Source organism: Nyctibius grandis, chromosome 1 (assembly GCF_013368605.1).
Source record: "Nyctibius grandis isolate bNycGra1 chromosome 1, bNycGra1.pri, whole genome shotgun sequence".
Taxonomy (NCBI): Eukaryota; Metazoa; Chordata; class Aves; order Nyctibiiformes; family Nyctibiidae; genus Nyctibius; species Nyctibius grandis.
In genome coordinates, this window is record NC_090658.1 from 3283113 (window position 1) to 3306472 (window position 23360).

Below are 23360 nucleotides of genomic sequence, written 5' to 3' on the forward strand. Positions count from 1 at the left end.
TCTGGGATCTTGTAAAATCCTGACAAGATGGCGATCTGGAATTCACTGGCCATGATTTTTTCCCTTTTTCTGCCCCATCTCCCCACGTGCACACAATCCTGCACATACAACCCCTGCTTCTTTCTCCCATCAGATGATATTAGTTATGTCTCTCTCATTTTCTCTCTCAGCAGTCCCACCTCTAAACCTCCCACCAAAACCAAAACAAGAAACAAAAAAGAACAGCAATCAGGCAGAGGTAACTTGCCAAATCCCAGACTTTCACTGATGAGTTGTTGCTGAAGACAGGAATCACTAGCAAAACAAAGGATAAGCTCCAAGATGTCAAATAAAGCTGTATTCCCTTATTCTCTTTCCGAATTATTAAGTGAAGACCTGGGACATTTCCGAAAAAGCGGGACTTATATGAAAGGGAAAAGGCTTGTGGCTTTGATGATTTGTTTGTGGTCAGAAAGCAAACTTAGGGGCCAGTGTTCTTCATGACTTTTACACAAGCAAAATAGGAGACAGTAAAAGGAAAGTAGAAATAAGAAAGGATGTGTCAAAGAAGGCGAAAGCACTTTCATCACTGCTAAAAATATATTTTTTTAACCCTTTGCCTCCCTCTTTGCAAGCAATTAAACTTTTCACTCTATGAAAGACTGGAGATAGGAAAGATTTTCTGATTGTTTGTACTGTGTCCATTTTCTGTGTTCCTGGACTATTCTTTCTTTGTGCAGCCTTTATCAGGAAACTTACTTGCCAGAGACACCAAGAGAAGTACTTTGCACTATCCTTTTCTTTTTTTATGGGGCTGTCCCAAGATAACCTCTACCATACTTGATATTGATTTCTGGATGCAAACTGGCTAGTTGAACAAATGGGGAGGAATACATAATGCCAAAATGCAGGTGAGAGTAGTGATTTTATTATTATCTGGTGTACGACAGCAATATAGAATCTAACTGTCCAAAATCTGGAATTTGATCACTCTTTTGGGTTCCCTGCTGATGTACCCTGATACCTGAAGCTCTAGCAAGGACACTGCTCAGGTTTTCTTTTTTCTTTCCCCCCTCCTTTTTTCCCCCCAGGTTGCTTTAATCTGTAATATCAGCAATAATCACTGTGGTATTGTTGCCTAGGCATTCTTGAAGAGTCAGAAGTGGACTGTAATTGAAGAGTTCATTACCAAGATCAGTTGGCTCCTTGATTACAGTGGCAAGGTGAAATATATATCCTCACCAAAAAGCAACTGCTAAACCTTTAGAGAAGTCACCCACTTTTCACTCTTTTTCATTAGGACCCCGACAAGCTTGTCAGCAAAATTAAAGGTATGTCATTCACATCGTGCATGCATTGCAAAGGACTATAAACCTGCCAACCTCTTTGATGAAATAAAAGGGTTTTATTTATGATTCATGTAGGAATATGAGGTTATTTTTATTCTGTCAGTACACGAATAATCAGACAAGAGCTCGGGAAATGAGAAGGCAAACTGACAGGGAAGGTTCTGATAAAGGGGAACCCTCCAGGGTATTTTGCCCCCTTTGTAATCTCCTCCTTTTTAGCACGAGGTTATAAGCATGGCATAGCATGATCTTGCAACTAGCTTGGCTCACAGGAGCAAAGAGAGTAACTGCCTAGCAGGACTTGAGGTATAATTCCACAAGAAAAAGAAAATACTTCCACCAGCGAGGTCTGCATTGCTGCAGTGATGTGAACAGGAACTTCCAATCTGGTCCTCCAAGAGCACAGTGAGTTGTAAAGATATCCTCCTTTTCTACTTGCTTTCCTACTGGGCAACATAACCAATCTTAACAACAGAAAAAGAGACTGTAAACCTTACACAGAGCCATTGCAAATTTGTTACCTATTTGTTTTATACTAATTTTTACAGGGCCCAAAGCAGGGCATTTTTCCAGGTGCTCTCAGTCTAGCTCAACACGAGATACGGCAGCACAGTAAAGGGAGGATGGGGAAGTAGCTTCCTTCACAGTCCCTGGTCAATGTTTATGCTAGAGGAGTAGCTAGGTAGCAGGCTACGTTTCAAAATGTGTCTTCCCCTAAATGCTTCAAATGTCTTGGCAATTTGAAGCTGCTTTAGTTCCATCCCAGCTCAGCAAAGCTTCTGGAAGTGCATTTAGTGCTTCTTGGTGTAAGCTGTCATTCATACGGCGAGCACAACCATGATTACAGAAACACTCCTTGTGAGTAAAAAGGTATCACTGTATTAGCTGGCTGGCCTTAAGTACGGTAGTTTGCTGAACAGTGGTGTGCTGGCAGGAAAACACAGCCTAGCAAAATATATGCAGGATGAAGTGAAACAAAGTTCACTGGAGGAAGGAAAATAATACTAATCCTTCATTCAATAAGCAGTGAGTTAAGTACATTTTTCGTGTTGAAGAAATATAAAAGCAAAGGGAAGAAAGCACACATATAAAGGTAGTGTGACTGCCTTCCTCTCTAAAGACAACATATGGGGCGTTTAGGTATTCATAATACCAGGAGTTATACCCAAGCTGCTAATACGAAATGCAGCCCCTGGTTTAAGGTTCCACCGAGTTTCAGGGTGTTTGAATTCCCTTTTACCAGAGAATCCCCTTGAAGTGAGGGATGAGGCTAATATTTTCATGGATTGTTTAAATCATTGAATAGACCTGCAGAGGATAATATCCAGTGTTTGAGATGGGATTATATTCACTCTTCAGCGCTGCGATCTCTGTGATAATTTTCCATATTCAGATTTGCGCCTTCACAAATGTTTGAGAAGTTTGGATTTGGTTACAGGGGGCTGGCTCTGTAGAGATGAGTAGTGATCCAGGTATCAGGGATGCACTGCCAGTCTGGTTGTTGGACTTAAAGCCGGTCTCTTTGATCATTTGGGGATACTCCAGAGTGACACCTTCCAGACTCCTCTTGCTTGTCCTGTACCATCCTACTGATGTTAAGATTAGGGATAATTTGTAAGATGTATTTTTGTTTTAATGGAAAACATAAATCACAGAGGGCCTCAGATAGAGACTGATTGCACTGCTGCCTACAGTGTTTTACCTTTTCCTTTTCTTAGCCTCATGGTACTTGCTGGGGAGTCACTTGCTTTCCTTTCCCATGGATAGACATGGAATCAGCCTTTCTTCTTGTTAATGTGAGGTTTTTCTTTGTTTGTTTGTTTTGAAACAGCTACAGCAAAAGGATTTATAACAATTTGAAGCTCTTGATGGCAAAATCTGCTGCCATTAGCAAAGGAGCTTCAGGACAGAGGCAGTACTTGAAAGTATTTTCAGTGCCGCCTTGAACATTGGTTAGATGTCAGGGGCTGGAAGCAGCAGGATCCTGCTGTTTGCCAAGCACTTGGTGCTCGTCCTTCCTGAAAAGCTAGCCAACTGGCGAGGGTTGACTGGGTTTTTGACTACTGTGTAATGGTGAAAGGACACCGAGTAGCCTCAAGGTGTTGCTGTCCCTTTAAAAACCTCCTTTCTTCTGTTGACTCAGTGATTTACAATAAAGCATCATTTCATTTCTCTCAGCTAATTACAAACTGCTCCCTTCCAAACTCTTGATCTTTTCACACAGCCAAAGGCATCGCTAGCAAATCAGACCCAAGATTTAGGAGGTTGTGATACTGCACCGCTATTCCCATAGCAGCCGAGTACTTCTCCTTGTACCTCTCAAGCCTGCCATTGCGCTGGAAAGTAGAGCAGGTAACTACTTCATCAGTTCAAGATTTCATTCGCGTGGAGCACGAAGGTTCATTATACTTACTTTATCAGCAGTAAGGTTTACTGCCGAATCCATGAGAGATATTCATGTGAAACATGAGCAGAGAGAGAGGCATTGCATCTTTTCATTAATAAGCTCTCTTCTGGGATCCGGCATTAGTGAGATTCAGCGGATCATAGAGCACAGGGGTATCATTTTTACATGATTACTCTAAATTCTTAAACCAGAGGCTTAAGAGAGAGGCTTCTCACAAAGGCAGCTGTGGGAATTGTTAAATGATTGGCACAGCACTCATGATGGGCTGTACCACTCTGGGTACCTCCAGTCATGGGGGTACCAGCAGGCATTTTATTACCTGCCATCGAGGGAAAAGTGGAAAAGAGAGAGTGTATCAGACAGAGGAAGATGTGCTAATCCTGCAAAATATCTCTGTAGTTCTGTCTCTCCTCCCAAACAAAACTCTTGCCATAATACTGGTGCAGGACTTCATCACACCGCACAGGCTAAGCTATTCTCTTCCCTTACCCTATCTTCTTAGTATCTAGGCTTATTTTTAACCTGTCTGATCCTACCTTCATTAGTATGGGTACTAAAATAATCCCCTTGCAACCTCCACCCCCAAATAATTAATTTTTGACTGAGTAGAGGATCATTTAATTCCACCAAGCATGATATGTCTGAGAGATGTCTACACGTGAGAAACTTTGGGTGGCTCAGAGCATTGGTATCTTTGCTAGATTGTGAGGTTGATGACGTTAACAACAGAGAAAGGTATCTGTGGATTCTGGAGACCTGCATTGTCTTCTTGATGTCACTATGTGTTTCTTCTGTGATTCCATCCAAAAATATTGCCTTGTACTCCCTCTGTCTTAGCTGTTCAGTCCTGTCCTGCCAGGCTGTGTGCAAACCAAAATCAGGAAGCTGATGTGGCTGAAATAAAAACTCTTTTTTTCCCTCCTTGGATTAGTTCTCAGGTGGATAAATTCCTCACTCATTTCCAAAATACAGATGCACAAATGCTTATCCCAGCGTGAGAAGAGACCCCATAGGGACCGAAGGGACTGGACTGCTTCTGTCATTGAGAGCCAAGAGTGCTGGCTGAGCTGTGGCTTCCAGTCCCTGTTTAGAAAATGGAGATAATAGTAATTCGTTATTTCTTCTGATGTTAAGGAAAACATTGTGACCATTTGGCACATACATTTGCATTTGTCCACAGAGCAGGCGTTAAATCTATGCAAACTGTGCACAGCTCGGGTAGGTAGAAGTGCGAGAAACAAAACACTCATTTCACCAAGAAGCACTTCCAGTGGGGGATGAACTTGAGAATCACTATAGTGAGTGAAAAGCATGATGCTGAACTGCAAACCACGACCTGTCTGTGAAGCCTTCGGTGTTCTCTTCCTCAGTCTCTACCTGCCCTAAAGCAATTGCTCTGTAAGCAACAACTGACAGACTCTTCCCAAGGTACCGTTAACTCTGAAATACGGAGGTGACCAACTCTCTGTTTACATTTCTTTGGTGAGGGTTAGCAGGAATATCCTTCCTGAACTATTTCCCCGACCTGTTGAAGTCCAGTTGCAAAAACCGCCGGCTTCCCAGTCAGCCTGATCCTGATTGCTAATAGCTAGAGATTGGTTTAAGCTCTGAAGTTTAAAACAGAGAAGAGAAGAGAAGGAGGAGGTGAAGGAAAAGGAGAAGACCACAACAGACCTATGAAACCAAGAAGCCATACTGGAGATTTCTGAGGTATCCTGCCATAAACTACTTGGAGCCTTGGTGTAAATCCATCATTTTCGGGTTTTTAGTGACAAGTGATTTTAGGCAGTGATGTTCCTCCTTTCAATGTAGCATTTTCTATAAGTCCAAAAAGAAAAACAAGAACCAAGAAGGCGAGGTCATGTGGAGGGCTGAATAATCCAGATCAAACAGCAAAGAACACCCGATTAGAAGCCAACACATTTCTCTTTTCAGTATCTCTGAAATTGTTTGGCAGACTTAATTAGAAACAGGTGCAAGCTATAATATTTATTGCAACAATGCATCATTTTTGTCTGTTTCCAAGGTCATCGTTCTAGCCAATAGGAAGCCAGCAACCCGCAGGGAGTATAACTTAGTCTATATGGGTAAAACGGGAATTACTTAACCCTTTATCTAATGGAATGAAATACAACACTGCACAAAGCTAACAAAATAGAAAATCCTGTGAGAAATCTTTCATGATAACAGGTTCCAGTGAAGTAAGTGACATCACCAGCTGAGCTAATAGCCAGCCTTAGGTAAAATGGAGTAGGTACAGATAAGGAATGAGAAAAACACCTTTTTTTTTACTGCTTCTCTTTCAAAGGCCTGGGTTTCTGTAGAATTTGCTGCAGTAGGAGGCCATGATTGCACGTTATCTAGCCCCTACTGTACAGTTGGGTCTCATACGCTGCGTTCGGCTAAGCTTTAGCAATATATCTCTCTGGCTACGTCTGTCTCCGGAGGAATCAGGCTGCAGATGCACCTGTACAGAGGCACCTAGACACTGCCTCTTGGAACTGCCAGTTGAGCGTGCCAGGGTTTTCAAGTGAGAGAGGCCGGAGAAGGTTGTTGATCCTTCCTGCCTTTTAAGACAGCAAACTTAGGGAGACAAGGTCCATGTGCTTCTCTCAACCATGATTTCGCCTGGCCCCACGGTGAGTCTGTTGGTTAACAGTGACAGTGCCCTTGGTTACAAAAAAGTCCCATTTTCAAAGCCAGCACTTAATTCCCTCTTGTGAGTTTTTCTCATAATCTTTGCATGACTTCTTTGTGCTTTTGTGATCATTTGGGAATGCGGATCTTCTTTTAAATTCTATTTTATTCCTTTTAAATGTGACAAATATAAATATGGAAACAAAGCAGCATACATGAATATTAGAGATGTGTGAAATTGTGGGATTTTTGCCTTTTTGCAAAAGCTGCAAGAAGTTGCCGGTATTTCTGCAGACGGAAACTATTTTTTCTACCTTCAAATCGTCACACAGCATAAAATCTGTGGGTATTTGTGTATCTTTGGATAGATGCTAAAGGTAACAGGGAAATACAGACTCTCTCTTGAGTATTTACACACCCTAGGTCCTAGCTTGTTCTTTTGGCTCCCACAAGTCCCTGAAAGGCATCTCAGCATCTAGTCATCACCATTGCCCAAATGAATTGTCCTATGTCTGCAATCAATTACTGATGCTCTGTGTGATCTCAGCAACCATTCTTAAGAGAGTATCATCTGTCCATTAAATTCAGAGTTAAAATAATCCAAGCACATGATATTGATGGATTGGGGATTAAATTCTGAGTGAACATTTAGTGAGAGACAGATTCTGCAGTCATTTTTAGAGAGCTCAACAGAATAAACGATGATGTTTAGAGAGGACCCCTTCTCCCCCACACCCCAAGCGATGTCCCAGCACTGAGTTCTTGAGAAGTTCAGACCTAGTTGGAAACTTTGCAGCTCAGCATCCTTGCTAATTTGTTCCCTTTGGTGAATTTAATATCCCACGCTTTTTAACTGAGCCTGGCTCATGGCTTGCAAATCCTTTTAGTAGTGGGCTGGTGAGTTTGTACATCGTCCTGTGCATCACAGGTTTGCTTAGTTAATCTCTTTCTTAAAGTATTTGTAAAATCCCCTCACTGTAATTTTTCCCTCCCCTGTCTCTCCTCCTCCCCAAAGTAGAGGGCTCATACAGGGCTAGCTCTGAGCTGGGGAATCTGTCACGTAGTTATAGCTGAGGCTCTTGCCAACATGTCACAGGTGTGCACAATGAGGAGCATAAGGAAAAAAGGGAGATTGTAATTGTCCAAAGCCTGCTAGGATGGCAGCTGCCATCCTGCGGAGCACCTCTGGCACCAGGGAGCCAGTGAAATGAGGGGAGGGCAGAGGAGAGCCTCCCTGCGCTTGTAAAGGTATTTCAAGCCCGCGTTCACCCAGTCCTTCAGAAGGTGCCCAATGTGAGTAAACGTGTGGGGACGGGAACGAGCAAGCAAGGCTTCTGTGAGGGAGCTGAGCACCACCTAACAGTAACCAGCACACTTGGGACTGCTGGAAACACACTGAGGAGACTTGGAGAAGGGGATGGTGATTCTGGGAGGTTCTGCTCAGTCGAGCTGTTTTGCTCTGTGTCCTGAGTGCTAAGCCATACCTGAATTGTATTTTACTGGCAATCAGGCAGCTCGAGTTACAGGTGAATGGCTGGGTCAGCTGCGCCAGTCTTGGGTCCTTTCTGCATTGTACTTAACTGAATAATACCTTCCCTTTCTTCTTTTTTTTTTTTTTCGCTCATTGATCAAGCTGCTTTTGAGAAAAGTGATACTTTGCATATCTGGCTAAGTGCTGTTAACAGCCTCTGCCTGCGGTTTGTTAAAATTAAAAAAAAAAAGAGAAAGGAAAAAAAAAAGAAGTGTGATCTTGCTGGAGAAGTAATTTGCTTCTCTCCAACCAATGATGGCTTGCACTTTATGCAAATTGGTATCTAGGGACAACAAATCCCATTTAATACATATGCATAGTTCATAAAAAAAACGACGTGAGAGAAAGAGAAAAAAGATAAAGCAACGAGTCAGCAAAAGAACAGGTTCCGAGGAAATTTATTGTCCCAAATTGGACATTTGTAACAGATGATGTGAACAAGTGTTAACTTTGTTTTCAGCAGCTCTTCACGTACATTCACTAGACATCACACAGATTATGTTTTAAGGATCTGAACTGTAATAAAAAAAAGTGTCTGTGGGCTTTGGAGTGTTGTGTTCCATATGGTTGGGGAAGTGCGGAGTTATTGCGACAAGCATCTTGTGAAGCTCATTACGCACGGCGGTGTTAGATGCGAATTGCTGCGCATCGCTATAGGGTACGTACATGACATCCCACAGTCAGCAGATAGCAACTGGAAATGAAAGATATGAAGGCACAGAGTACAGCTTCAGGGAACATGTTAGACAAAACATCTGCTGGTATCAGAAAGCTGCATTATCAGATCATTGTGGCCATGAATTTTTTATAAAGACATTTTTTTTTTTTAAAGCTGCAACTTTGAAAGTGACATTTTGCGAGAAAGTTTTTGATTGAAGTGTGATGTCAGGAGAAAGGCCAGTCTAGTTTATTATCTGTGTAAGAGCCAATATTGGCAGCCTGAATCAACTCCTTTCTCCAAGCAGTTGAGTTGGCCATTCATGTACTACAAGTGCTTTTTCCCTTCTGATCTTGATGGCTGATAAAACCTCGACCTAGATTACAGGTTGTAGCTTTAGTACCAGGCTCCTCAGCAAGGAGTTTTCCAAGTTTTGTCACTGAAGGGCTACTTAATGACATGGCTGGGGGGCTACGGAACAAAGTCCACCTGAAATGCAGAACCTTTCTGTTCGGAAGGTGGAACACAACATGCTTCACGTGTGCAAAGCATGGAGAGGAGAGCTCAGCATCCTCACCTAATTCCCCCTCGAGTGGGACCTGCACAGCCACCGGGTACCTTGTCACCGCTGTAATGTGGATGATGGGCTGCTCTGGCAAGGCTGGCCACAATTAAAAAGGCCATCACATGTTGCTTGCAAAAGCTTCTCAGGCCCACAGGCTGTACTTTGGGAGCATTGCTGTAAGCTGTGGACACCTCAGTGCTTAGAGGGGCCTCCTACCTACTTAACATTCCTGACATTTCTAAGGGCAGTGAGATGGCATGAAATGTATGTGCATATTGTAACTATTTACATTAAAATGGACAGGCATTTTCCAGTCTCTCACCTCTCCTGCCCCAGCTATGAATTTTCCTTCATGTCACTTTTCTTAGAGGGTAGGGCGACCTCCACATCTGCAGCAACAGGTACCAATGAAAACTCTGTCTCTTGTTGATCTGCAGATGGTCTCTCTTTCTCTCTGGTCAGCTGCCTCAAAACCATGCACGCCAAAGTGAGCAAACTAGATTCACAAATGGTCACCTTAAAGAGAAGACCAAAATTTCCCTGTATTTTTGGCCTCCTTCCTAAGCCTTCTCCCTGTGTGTGTGTAAGAGAGGCTGGGAGAATGGAGGGACATGTCCACAAGCATCATGACTTATGAAGGGATTTAGTTGTCAGCGGCAATTTTTTTATTTAATGCCATTCATTAATGTAATGGAGGCTGCAGAGAAAGCCAGAGGCGAATTGCACTTTGCACTGATACACAGGGAGCCTGAAAGTAAGCGAGGGGTTTTGCTGGCCTGACCTGTTGCTGAACGAGGCAATTGTCAGGTGAGGGATATAGCTGCTGAGAGCAGCTGCCGAGAGAAGCGGCGCTCCCCGAGATGACAGCCCATGTAGGCCATGGCTGTAACATCATTGTCCCAACTGCTGCCTTGGAGTAGCATTTAGAAACAGCAGGCCTGGCATGTAGGACATGTGGGTCAAGGTTTGGCTGTGTCGCTTACCTAGACAGGAGCTACATCAGGAAGGTAATTCAGGGTCCTCACCGTTGTATAAAAATAACCCTAATGGGGTTTTGTGATGGCTTCTTTTGGACATGCAGTCAGATACTGTTTTATCTGCAAGCCAATATATCAACATATACTCATTGGTCTGTGCTATTGCAGTAACTATGGTTTTAATTGTAGCAGCTGAAATGTGAACATATAGTCCATCCCCTCCCTTTTTTACACCTTAGCTTTTAGTTTGGGTTTACACTACGCTTTGAAAGATTTCCTCCTCTATTCTTCGGCTTTCCTTTGTCGATGTGTGCTCTCTCTGGTAGCAAACATATTTCTGAACAGGTGAGTGTTTAAGTGATGGAATAGATATGATTTCTTATAGAACATGTTTGTGTATATATATATAAAAATTTATATATTTTTTATTTATTTATTTTGCGTATTTATATACATTTGGTAATATATATAAAAATTCTGCCCCATCTGCAGATGGTTGTAATATGGGAAGCTTGTAAAGAGTACAGGCAGCATGTCAAGTTGGCAGAGCAAGCAGAGGGGGCAAAGAGCTGGCATTGCAATGTAGGGAAAGGGTATGGAAGAATATATGGACATGCAGCTAACAAGAAGGGAAGGGACGTGGCTGGAGGGTAAAGAGATATAATGGGTCCCAAATGTGGCAAGCACATATGCTGCCATACAGCAAATGCAAAGTGCCACCGCTAGTGACAAGTGTATTGCACCTAAGGAAAACAGCTGTGCCGAGTGCCCAAGTCCACAGTCAGCCTCCTGACCCTGTGTCTCCCTGGTCTGATATGGATTAAACTGGTCAGCTCTGAGAGCCTGGCTGAGCACGTGTTCCACAGAAATAATGGCTCAGTAAATCTCTGAAATACTTCTTGCGCCGCTTCCTATTTTGCGTTTGCATTTGTGAGGTTATTTTATTTTATTATTTATTTTTATTTTTTATTATTTATTTTATTTTATTTTATTTTATTTTATTTTATTTTATTTTATTTTATTTATTCTGCTGTGCTCGGTATTGCACGAACACTTTGATTATGTGTGTAGATCACTGCATGGTTTAGTGCAGTTCTGTGTTAGAAGCCCTGCCACATAACCCTATTATTTGTTAATAATTTTTCTATTTTGAAGAAACACCCTTTGACACCTGAGCTGGATCTCCTGTTCTTAGGCATAAATATAATAAAGTCCCCTGTGAAGAGCATCCCTCTAACTGGTCCTATCTGCTCTGTATATATTTGAATGTATAAAATATTAATAAATGATTCCAAATGTTTAATCATATCCATTTGACTCTATGAGGCTCCGTGTCTGTAGGCTTTCCGTGTTAACTGCCTCTGTGATATCTACAAACTGCTGATTTGTTGTTGATCTTGAGTTTTTAAAGCAAAATAAAACTGAGGTTTGCAGTTTGATTTGAATTAATCAGGTCTGATTAGACGGGAACAGATCAGGCTGTTCTGGAAATCCCTGAATCTCTCTAATACAATTTCATGTGCTAATCAAAAAGAAACAGTTCCTCTCTTCAGTACGAGTGCTATTTATGTAACACTTTTTTTCAGAGTGCTGCATCTTTTGGCGGGGGGCATTATGATGATGTTCAGGGTGTAGGAAAGAAAGCATTTTGTTTTATGAAAATACAGATATTTTAGAATGGAGTCACCTGGTGGTAGATCTCATAAATGTACATAACGAGATGCTTCCTAATATTATTAGTTTGGGTTTTTTTCTTCACATCACTCTGACTGTCCATCTAGAAGCTTTGACAGATGGAGTCACAAAAACAAAAGACTGTATTTAGTTTAATAAGCTAATTTAAAGAGAAGGGTTGGAATTATGTATGGCAGAGGACAAATATGCAAACTAAATGATTCTTCATTTAATAATGAGATCCGTGAAAGGCAAAGGAGAAGGGATCCTCCTCTCAGGAGGAGAAGGCTTGTGGTTCCCCGCGCATCCTCTGTGCATACCAGGGTGCGCGATACTGAAGGGGCCAGAGGGCGGCTCTGGTGGTAGCTTCCCCCCAAGCCTTGCAGGGGCTCTGCTGGTGGCAGCTTTTCGGTGGGAAGCCTCCAATGGAAATTTTGCATTCCTTAACAGGTTCACCTCAGATGGTCTCCATCTCTGGTTTGCAGCCTGGAAATAGACCATGGAGAGACACAAGCCTACCTGTAGAGCCATCGATTTGGCCTTTTTCATGCAGCTTTTATCCTTCTTTTAAATCCCTGACTGTTGTGTTCCAGAGCAACAAGCCACACATTAGAGATGTTAAAGAGCAAATACTTTGCAGACTGTACCAGCACGCAGAGTCAGAGGGGAAGTGAGCAATAATGTTGGGAGAAGGGGGAAGAAGTGATTATCTTGTAGTGATTATTGGGGAGGGCAATAGTGGGATGTGCTGTAAGTGACAGGGACTCACTATGGGACGCGAATCACTTAAGGCAAAGCCATTAGGATCAATTTAAAATACCAAAGAGGGAGACTAAAGTGACAATAGCATATTTTAATTGAAATCACAAATATCATTCTGCAAGATATGGTTTAAAAGACCAGGTGGAGTTACTTTATCTGAACAGAGGAAAAAGTTTCCCTTTTTTATTTAAAAAAAATGCCTTTTTTTGCAAAGATCAAAATGGAGCAGAATGTTTTTTTTTTAAATTCTTAAATCCTGTATATATATTTTTTTCTATTCTATATATTTTCTATTTTTCTGTTTTAATGTTCTCTGCTGGCATATTATAAATAGAATTAACTACATTACTAATGCTTTTAATCTGATTTTAATAGAGCCTAGGGCTGAAACATGGAATTAGCATGTGTCCCATTAAAAGAAAAATACAGTTACAGAGACAATAGCATGTCCAGATAAACACATTTATCTATGTGTTAGTTTTATTTGTTGAGCTAAGTAGCCTATGTACAGACACTGGGGGTTTTTTTAGCCACTTTTCCAAAGCTGAGGTCCATATGATGGGATGGTTACTGTTTTTGGCAGCAGAAACGTGAACTTGCTACAAGAGCCTGGCATGGAAAACCACTGAGTTCTGACATGTTCCATTTGCTCCAAACTCTTTGATTTCCACTCACAGAATCTGACATATGTTGGGCATTGACCTCGCTCTTTTAAATAAGCTTGTTTTAGAAGACCTTTGCCGAATGCTGTCTGTTTGGCCTCGATGTAAGCTGTTAGGGAAATGTAGTGCAAACACAGAAGTTGTATGTTTTGAATGCCAGAGATGTTAAGCTGAAGAGCAGTTGGTAAGATCTAAACTTCTGACTGCTTTCTGTGCTCTTAACAAGGAAGTGTCCTTAAAGAATGGAAAATTATTTATCCTGCATTTGTATGAGGATTTGTATGTATTTATTTTTAGCGGGAGTTTCAGGACCAGACTTCTTTTTCAGTCTGAAATGTTCTGTTTGGGCTCTCACATGCTCAGTGGAGTGAAAGCAAACATTTTGAGAAGTAAGTGATTGTTTGGGATGTCCCAGACCAGAAACCTCAGAGAGAGTCAGTGTCTTGTTATACTGTAGGATCAGCCCCCCGTAAATGTCTCTGAATACAGGTCCTCAAATACAGGGGTAACTTCTCCAAAGCTTGGCTTCTTCCTTATGGAACAACACGCTTCCCTGAGTGCGTTTCAGGAAGAGCCATAACCTTCAGCGTGGAGATTTGCTTTCCATTTGTCAGAGGGGAGCAGCTTGTAGGAAAGTTCACAGTGAAAGTGCTGCAATCTTGCAAAATACCAGTATGTATCACTATGCAATAAAACGAATCTCTAGGTCCCAACATGGCAAATTAGAGTGAGGGAATGAAAGTGCCTTATGAGATGGGTAGAAAAAAATGTCCTTCCTTAAGCCTGTATCTGCTGAAGTCAATAGAAAGCTCCTATCAACTCTAGTAACAGCAAAAGCAGGAGGAAACTTGGAAGCACATTTGGGATATGTTTGATGTTCTCCTGTTGCTGGTAGACAAACTCCTGCACTCTTTACTTGGGCTTTGAGGTTGGGAGCCTGGAAATTCAATCAGCTGGAGGACGTGTCCCTGGAAAGGGTTGCTGAGTTTAGCCATATCTGAGTAAGTGGCAATAAAATTCTACACATAGGGAAACACATATCAAATTGCCAAAATAAATGTAAATTTGAATTCATGGTTGTATGTAGCTTCAGGACAAAACCTGGCTCCATATGCAGCAAGGAGAGGCATCTGAGCTCTGCCAGAACATTAATAATCATCTTCTGTGGCTCGTGGATGGCTCTGCACACTGGCTTCCTCTCAAAGAGCTTGGCTCAGTTGGCTCCACAAACACACAGGAAGGGCATGAAGGACCTGTCTTTGTTGACTCTGGGTTAAGAGGCTGTGAGCATTTGACATGGAACATTTCCTTGGCTAAAGGAGTGGGGAGGAGATTTTTTTACCTCTCTCTGCAAACTTGTCTCCCTGATTCGGTGGCAGCACAGGGAAGCCCTCCTGTTACTATGAATAACCCATCTCCAGCAGGAATACAGCGTTCGTAGTCTGACCCATAACAGTTTTAGGGGAAATATGTGTGTGTCATGCCATCGTTGCCAGTGCTGGTGGCTGCTCTATGTGGGATCAGTTGGACCTGTGCCATCAGTCAGCAGGAAGGATGGCAGAGCTGCTGCCATCTCCTGGAAAGGGGGCCTGCCCAAAATGCCCTGAACCGGCACTCACAAGCTCGTTTTTTTTCAGGGAAATGGCTTTTATTTGATGTGAATTCTTCAAACAGAAAAGCTTGTTTACAAAAACTAAATAATGTAACATATTCCCGAGTTCTGGGCAGATAAAAATTGAAAGGGCTGTGGTGTTTGTGCAAGTGGAATGATAGTGACAAGCACCACATGAAGTCCCCGAAGATGGTGTCAGGGGACTCGATCCCCCATAAAATGATGAAAGACTCTGATGTAATGGTGTTTTGTGAAACAATTTGAGCATAAATGCCACGTTCTTTCCCATTAACAACTGACTTCCATTGTACCAGGATTTTTTATTTTTTAATATGTCTTTTGAGCACACTGAGAACAAAAATTTCCATTGTGATAGTGCTGCAGGAGATTTAAAGGTTGTGGTGGACTAGGAATTGAAATGCAAATCACACTTACACACAACCTCCTGCTGAGGCCCAAATTTTTTTATAGATCAGGTTCTGCAGCCCTGATGAAGAATCAGTGATCTGCCTTTCCTGGGATTCACACATTAGTTGCGGTCTAAGGTATCATTTCCTGCGATATAATTGTAACTTATCAGATGAAAGTTTGTCACTGAAGACAGTCCCCGATCTTCCATTATTTTTCCAGCTGCGGTGCCACTGAGGGTCCTTTCACAGACAATGCAAACACACACATCACAGCTCCCCACTCTGCAACATGCTCTTGCTAAATATAAACATACTGTATATATTGATCCTCTCCCCCTCGCTTTTTTTTTTCCCCAGTGTGCAGGTGGTAAAACACTGGCTGCCATGAACTTCACGTTAAAAAAAAAAAAAGGAAGATAAAGCTGTGATTTGGAGGCTGCTAGAGCTGCTGGATGGGAAACTGAGCTTGTAACGTGGCTGCTGAAATCGCTACAAGGATAATAGGGCATACATGCATTTGTGGATAATTCTGTTTGCTAATTGCTCATGAAATTTCAGGTAAGGAACATCCAATTCAATTTGTTATAATAGGTAATGGCCTGGCTTTTGCTTTTCAGGGTGGGTTTTTTAATTATTATTTTTATTGCTGTCATTACAAATACAAGGCTTTTCGTGTTTGGAAGAACACTTCACAAAAAGGCCGGGGTGGTGCTACGAGGCAGCACGGGAAGTTCTTAACCATGTACGTGGCAGGCGGTAACAGTCCGTGTCTGCCTGCCATGCTGTACCCCAGGGCAGGGGGTGCTCCCGACTCTAAGAGGACAGGTCCCTCTGAACGCTTCTTCATGCCTTCACCTCTCTGGAACCCAATGTGCCAGCAGGAAGGGCTGTGCTTTGGGTTGCCAAGTCCTGCCTGTTGGGGCTGGGCTTTCTCTGTGTTGGTGAGGTGCCTCCTGAGGTGCCGTGCCTGCCCTCACCATCCCTGAAGTGCAGCATCCGTGACCAGCCCGGAGCAGGTACCTGATTGCCGGACATAGAAAAGTTAGAGCAGATGGATCATACCCTCCTCTTCTAGAAATGGAGTGCAAACCCATTTTTATAGGGCACCGAATCCATCTGAATGATAGCAACACTCAGTCCTTAACAGTTTTGAGGTGGTGTTTTAAACATAAAGAGACAGCTTTGCTCCTCAACGCCCCGAACCACGGAAGCCTCCCAGGAACCGTTCTGGTAGCTCCTTTCCCTTCCAGCTATTTAGAGGTCCTTGACTATGCAAAAATATGCTGAGAATTATCACAAACAGCGATCGTAAGCTCAGAGCGGAGTCCTCTGATCCACATCTGCTTGCCATCCTGCAACTTTAACTAGTTCTACTACTTATTACTAATTAGCTACCAGCTAATACTAACAGCTACCACTGTTGCAGCATTTAAGAGTTACGTATACATTAATGAGAATTTGCATTTGTTGGCAGCCATGGTGGGAGTCGCCCGTCTATAGCATTTCAGGGGTCCCCGTTGCTGTAATGTTTGATTGCCTCCTTTGGTAATTATAATTGACACTGAGCAAGTTTTCCATAGGTCCCCTTCGGCTGTGCAGAGCCGAAAGACATATTGAGCTCTGAGAGAAGAGGCCTATAATAATACACTGCCCAATAACAGCCCCTTCTTCTCTCCATCCCCCCTCACACGGGAGTCACACAGCGCAAAGGGACGGAGCTGGGGCTCTGCTGCCACGTGGGAAGGTGGCCGCAGGGTTTCGCCTGGACGGCGGCTGGAGGCTGCCCTTCCTCTCGACCCACCCTCCCAGCAGAGCACTGGCCAGGCTGCTCAAAACGTCCCTTTTCCATGCTTCATTGTCCCACACGAAACGCTCTTTCACTCCTTTTTTAATACGTGGAGAACAATTTAGTCATTTTAACTTAAAGTCAACTGCCTTCTTCATTTGGGAATAGGAAGGTAGTTAAAATGCTACAGAAATTCAGCACTCCAGCAGTAAATAACTCGAGTGGGCCTTTCAGTGCCTATTTGAAAACGGGTGCATAATCAGAATTAGAGCAGCGGGTTTAAAAGGCGGGGAGAAATATAGGCCCCTTGTAACTCTTGAAGGGAATATGAGTACATGGCTGGTGCTTCTTTAGGCACACTGATTGCCTGCTTGGAAAAAGAGGGACTGGGGAGTGCCCCGGCCCCCCGGTCAGCTTCCCGAACCCGCTCTGCAGAGAGAGGCACGTGTTCCACATCCAGCCTGCGGGCTCTGGCTCAGCTTTGCGCTGAAAAGTGAGCTTTTTCCATTTGCTACTGTGGAAAGGAAGCTGCTTTCGCCCTTACCCTGAAGAAGATGAGCTATAGGAATATATAAGGGGCTTTTTTTATAGTTAGGGGGCCAGAAGGGGAAGCAGTGGTCATAAGCAGAGATTGGAAGTTGGCTTGTTAAGTAAATCTCAGGCTGTGGCTGGTTTTAATTTATTTTTTGTTTTATGTGCAGGGGCTAGGCCTTGCAGGCCTGGCTAATATCAAAGCCTGGGGTTTTGTAGATTTTTAATCAAGGTCCACTTTGGGGGGTTCTGCTTTCTGTGGTTGTGGATGTGTAGGGGTTTTTTGTTCTGTTTTTCTTTTTTTTTCTTGCTTCAGTGTCTGGATTTCTTTAGTTAAACTTTTCCATTCTTCAGACTCGAGCCAAGTGAGTGATTTCAAATTACCCAGCACTTTCCAGAGAGGGCTTTTTTGTTGTTTGTTTTTTTGGTTTGGGATTTTTTTTTTCTTTTTGGAAGCAAACTTGCAGCCCGGTTTCTCTGAAAATCACAGATGGCATCTGCAATCCTACCCCATTGCCTCTCACTAAGCTGGCATCCTTAGCACTGCCTAAATAGTTTATTGTTCATCAAATCTGTTTGAAAGGAATTTTATATGATTTTTGTTTGTTTGTTTTGTCCCTCTGCTGGCAGGAAAAGTAAATCCCAAAGTATTTCAGCAGGTGCTATTAATATGCAAATAATGGAGAGTACACTAGGTCTAATAGACCTCCCAACTACATGGGAGGTGTCGCTGTTGGAGCAAATTAGCTTTCCGTAATTTGCATGCTTTTCGCAGCCTCCTGGGATTATATTTTAGATCAGAGACAATAAAAGCATATGCTGGTAGTTTAAAATGTAACTAATTTTAGACTTTGAAACCATTTTAAGCTAACTTCTTAGTGGTGTTAAACTGTTATTTGCAAAGAAACTTTTTACACAGCTTGTAATTTTCACGGCCTTTCTCTTCCCCCATTAACTGCTCCATCTCTCTTTTCAGGTTGAAAGTGAAGAAGGGAAGCTTCCAGGTGGCTGCGTCTTCAAAACCAGGTATTTCTCCCAAAAACAGGCCCAGATTGTCCTCGCCTGGTTCTCAGTCTGCGTTCAGGTCCTGATGGGGTCTAGATCAGGCTTTTTATGTCAAACTTCTTCCCTCCCCTTTGGCAGCTCCATGAGATGTAAATCCATCCAAAAAGAACACTGTGGCCCCTGCTGACCACTCACACAGGGAGGGAGCTGCTCGTAGCATCACACAATCTTCTTTGCTAACCCACCAAAGCAAAGAGACGCTGAGCTGGTGTGGCACAGATGCCCACTGCACTTGCCTAGCCCGCACCTAGAGGTAGAGTCTATTGGAAAAGTTTGTTTAAAACAACTGGAGAAAAAAGCAAGGATTCAGTGCAGGTTCAGTCTGTAGAGTCAAACGTTATTGAACTGTACTGGCACGTTATCAATGACACTTTCCAAATTGATATTGACAACTAAAATAATACTGTTGACATCTGTGGTTTGTGACAACTCGAATGATGGGGCATCAGCTGTTGTGCCTGCGAATTTGTGTCTTTATTTCAGGTGCTGCAGTGATTGCTTCCTACCCGAACACACCGCACTACTCGAAGGGACTGGCCAGGTAGGGTGCGTACAGGGCAGCTGCTTGAAACCTGTCCCTTATCCCCTGTGCCTGCGTCTGCCCCTCTGCCCCTGGGTATTTGTTGAGCTGGTAGGAAATGGTTCTCCTGGCTCACAGCACCATCCCGACCTTGGCTGCCCCAATTCCTCCTGCTTTGAAGGACTGCAGCAAGAGGTTCGTTAGAGAACCAGCAGGTTTAGCTGATGCAGACATGCTTCAGCAGCAGACTGTAGTGGTGTTGGCTAAGGGAGTCTGTGAAAGGTAGAGAGGCAGTCATGTCATTTTGTCTGTCTGCCAGTTGTCCCAGTGCCCGGAGTGTGTGATTTGTGAGTTTCCTTTGGCACAGTAGCTCCATTGCTCATATCTCTGTGCAGTGTTTCCAGGTCACTTGGTCCACAGGGTGGTGGCCATCTTTTATTTCAAGAGGGATAGAGTTCAGGGGTGGGATCAGATGTGTGGAGGAGGGGGCAGCCAGGTGGAGATCAAGTTAGTGTTGTCAAATTTATTTCTAGCATGGGAAAGGTGAGTGTTAGCAAGAGAGAGTAAGGCTAAAAGATGTCCTTTGAGACAAGGCCAGGAAGAAAACTCTTGGGATGCAACTTTGGCCATACAGCAACGTGTGGTAAGACTCTTCTGAATTTTTGGGGTCACAACTTTGCCATTAATGTTGTTATATTTCATACACACAATATATGGAAATACTTCGTTTCCCAGTTAAAGAAAAAAAGGAAAAAAAGGCAGGGCTTGATCGATGCTTGACTTAATAGTATTGTGAGTTGTGATCTTAAAGAACTGCGATCAGCCATGACCAATGCACTGAACCCTGGGAAAGGGAAATCCCTTCCCAGCATGAACCCATTGGAGTTAGTGGAATTGCAGCTGATTGTCATAAAGACCGAGAATTAAACTATCGAGTTCATTCCCACTCCCAGAGGTGGCCACACCACTAAACTGCCTGTGACACAAATTATTTTCATTGTCAACAACAGGATCCAGAGATGAAATGAGCGCTCTTTAAATGCCACTCCTACCACACCAAGCTGGATTTGCTCTGGCCTGTGATACTGCTGTTGCCCACGTGCTGTCCCTGGTGCCCCACAGGTCTTTCTGCCAGGGCAATCAAGCCCAGCGTCTTTACTGCACAAACCTGAAGGTTAAGTTTTAAAATAAGCATTCCTGAGGCTGTGAGTAAACCAATGGGAAGGGAAAAAAGTGCTGGAGATGACTTGTGATAATCTCACTGAAAATGCTGGATGTTTGTTTTTTTTTTTTCTCATATCACCCTAAATGTTTCCTAACATTAATACCAGTGACCTCTCACTTTTGCTGCTTTTCTTTAATGGGATGTGGCTTGCCTATTATAAGCCTGTTATGCATTGGAGCTGGAAACAGTTGATTTAAAAAAAAAAAAAAAGGAAAAAAAGGGCTCTGATTACTCAGGTGTCGATACAAAAAAATGAGATGTTGTGCCAGATGGCTGCATTTGTGAAGCAGAGCGTAGTCAGAAGGAAAGTGGAAGGAGACAAGGCAACTGTACATCAGAAGTGTGAAAACATGATCAAAATACCTTCAGCCTTGTTTCACCAACACTGGATTAGGAGGCAACTGTGGTGAGATGCAAGCAAAGCAAAGCATGAGGGGATACTGTTTGGAAAACAAAAATGTCTTTCAGTAATGAACTGCTTGACTTCCTCCAGCAAAAGCTTAGAAGTTTACAAAAATCAAGAGACTTTGTTATTGAATGGAAGGACTGCGAACCAGTAAGCCTCAGAGCCCTGTATCTAGTGTCACTGCAAAATGCCACGTGCGATAGAGTAAAATATTGATAGCAGGCTGTGTCACGGGCTTAGTTAGCATTATAGCAGGGTGTGCTGCTGCCAATCATCGGTAAGTAAGCGCTCTCTCCAGTGACACAGACACCAACAGCTCCGTGCCATGGCTGCAGATGTCCAGGAGGAGTTTTCTAGTGCTGTGCGGGAGAGGCGTTATATCTACCTCAGGCACATTCACGTCGTTTGCTCCTTGCTTTGCCCATGCCCACACAAGTGATACCCAGGAGCCCGTCTGACGGTGGTCTGGATCAGTGTGTGCGCTCAGAGTTAACGGTGGTGGACTTGGAGTAATGACACTGGCTATTTTGTACCTCAAACTGTCTGGACCCATTGCCCATCTCCTTGAGAAGCTTTAGGCAGCTCTTGGTGCCAGGGCAAAGTACTTGCTGAGCCTGTAAAAGCTGAGAACTTGGCAGGCCCACGGGCGGGTGCTTCTTTACCCTTTTTTGTACTGAAACAGATCCTGGGTACTTTCAGCTTTGCTTCCATGCTGCAGCTTTTGGCTGTCACATGGGGAAAAGTTCTGAATATTTTGTTTGATCTGAGATCAGAAATCCAAATTTTATTTTTTTTCCCCATGCGTAAGCTGGCTCTGCTCAAACTGCTTCGCAGCTCCAGGCTCGCACCTCCTCTGCGCTCTCTCACGAGAAAAGGAGAACATGGGCACAGAAAAGGTCAGTCTGAAAACTTGGCCTCTGGTTCCCTGGTTGTATCTTGGTTTACAAACTTTGTGGCACTTGGGTTTCATCACAGGAATTTGATGAAATACTACTCAGTGTTAGTATATTGCAGTTTGATTAGAACATCGCAAGGAAAAATCTGCGTTAATTTTCACCAAAACCATTCCCAGACACACAGGTTTCTCACCCCCAACCCCCAAATAACTTCAGCTTTTCACAGGTACTTTCTAGCAATGAAATTCATCCAAACATATTGAAGGTAGGTTACATTAATAACAATAGGTATAGAGACTGTGGCAGGCACATGCATCTTCCTCTGATTCCTGTTCTGGTACTACTAAGGCTTGAATGTGAAAGTTTAGTTCTTTTATTTTTATAAAATTTGAATTTCTTTAATAACTTTGGATCAAAAGTTTATTCTCCACACCAGGAAGATGGTTTTTGTGTTACAAACTACGTTTTCTTATTTGGGGAATATGTTCACAATTGAGAAAGAATTGCCTTTATTAACAAATCAAAAGCTTATGCTGTCAAAACTGAAATCGTTCTACCTTTTTATGTGCAAATTAAAGCTTCTGTCAAACCTTCAGCCATGGTGCATTTAATTTGTGGAAATATAAAAATATCTGGCTTAATATTAAAATATTCTACATGAGGAAGGAAATATTTTTCAGTGATTCACTGCATTCAAGATTCTCACAAAATCAGATTTGAAAGAGATAAAGTGGTGTTTTAACAGAATTTATTTTCCTCTAGTTTTGCCAAAGTTCAGTGCAGTACTTAAAAGTATAAGTTGTGCAGGTGTTTGAATATCGTGTTGGATCATGGCCTTTGGAAGTGAACCAAGCTAAATGTAAGTGTATCCAGAGCACGGGAGCTACATCCCCTGTATTTTTCCTTTCAAACAGGTCACGAGATACTTTTTTAAGTTAGTGGCAAAGGTACTGAGAAACTTTCGACTCTAGGTTCAGTGGAGTTAGGGTAAAATGTAAAAGGCAACTATCAGTTTCACAGTGATAACTTGTGTTTTGCAAGGTCTTTGTGGAGAGGATAAAATTCTGATTGTCTAAAGTTGGGCACCAGTTCTATATTTAGGCTTCCAAAATAAAGAGCCGTCTGTTCACCCCGCAGCGCCCGGGAGAGCGGCGTTTCTGGACACCGGTAATGCGGGCCTTGATTCGCAGCGTCCTTCATTTCAACCACATGAATGAGGCCATTGATGAACCCTGATGGTTTGAACTGAGTGTTTTGTTAGATGCTTAAATATACATAAATCCTGTTTTAAACAGACAAATTTAGAAAGTATTTGGAGAGAAAGCGGCCCTGAACCTGGCTATCTCTGTGGGGTGAGGTTAAGCCGCGAGGCTGATAGCCACGGCGGCATTAGGACAGCAAGTTAATATATACCAGCAGTGAAGTCCTTTCAGCTTAAATCAGGTTGGGTTTGATCTCAAGACGGTCCACACTCACCCCAAGTGTATGTCTGCTGGTTCCTGTATGTCAGGCCAAGGCACGGAGGTGAGTACACTGGTAAGCCGGACGCCTCCCTGCTGACTTTTCCCCAGTCAGGAGTGCTTTAGTCTTGTGCACTTGATACTTTAATTGGCCAGTGTGCAAGCTGGACATCTCGCTCTTTATTATTGTTATTATCATGCAATCAGACACTACTTAATGTGCTGGGGATGCACTATTTATACAGCAA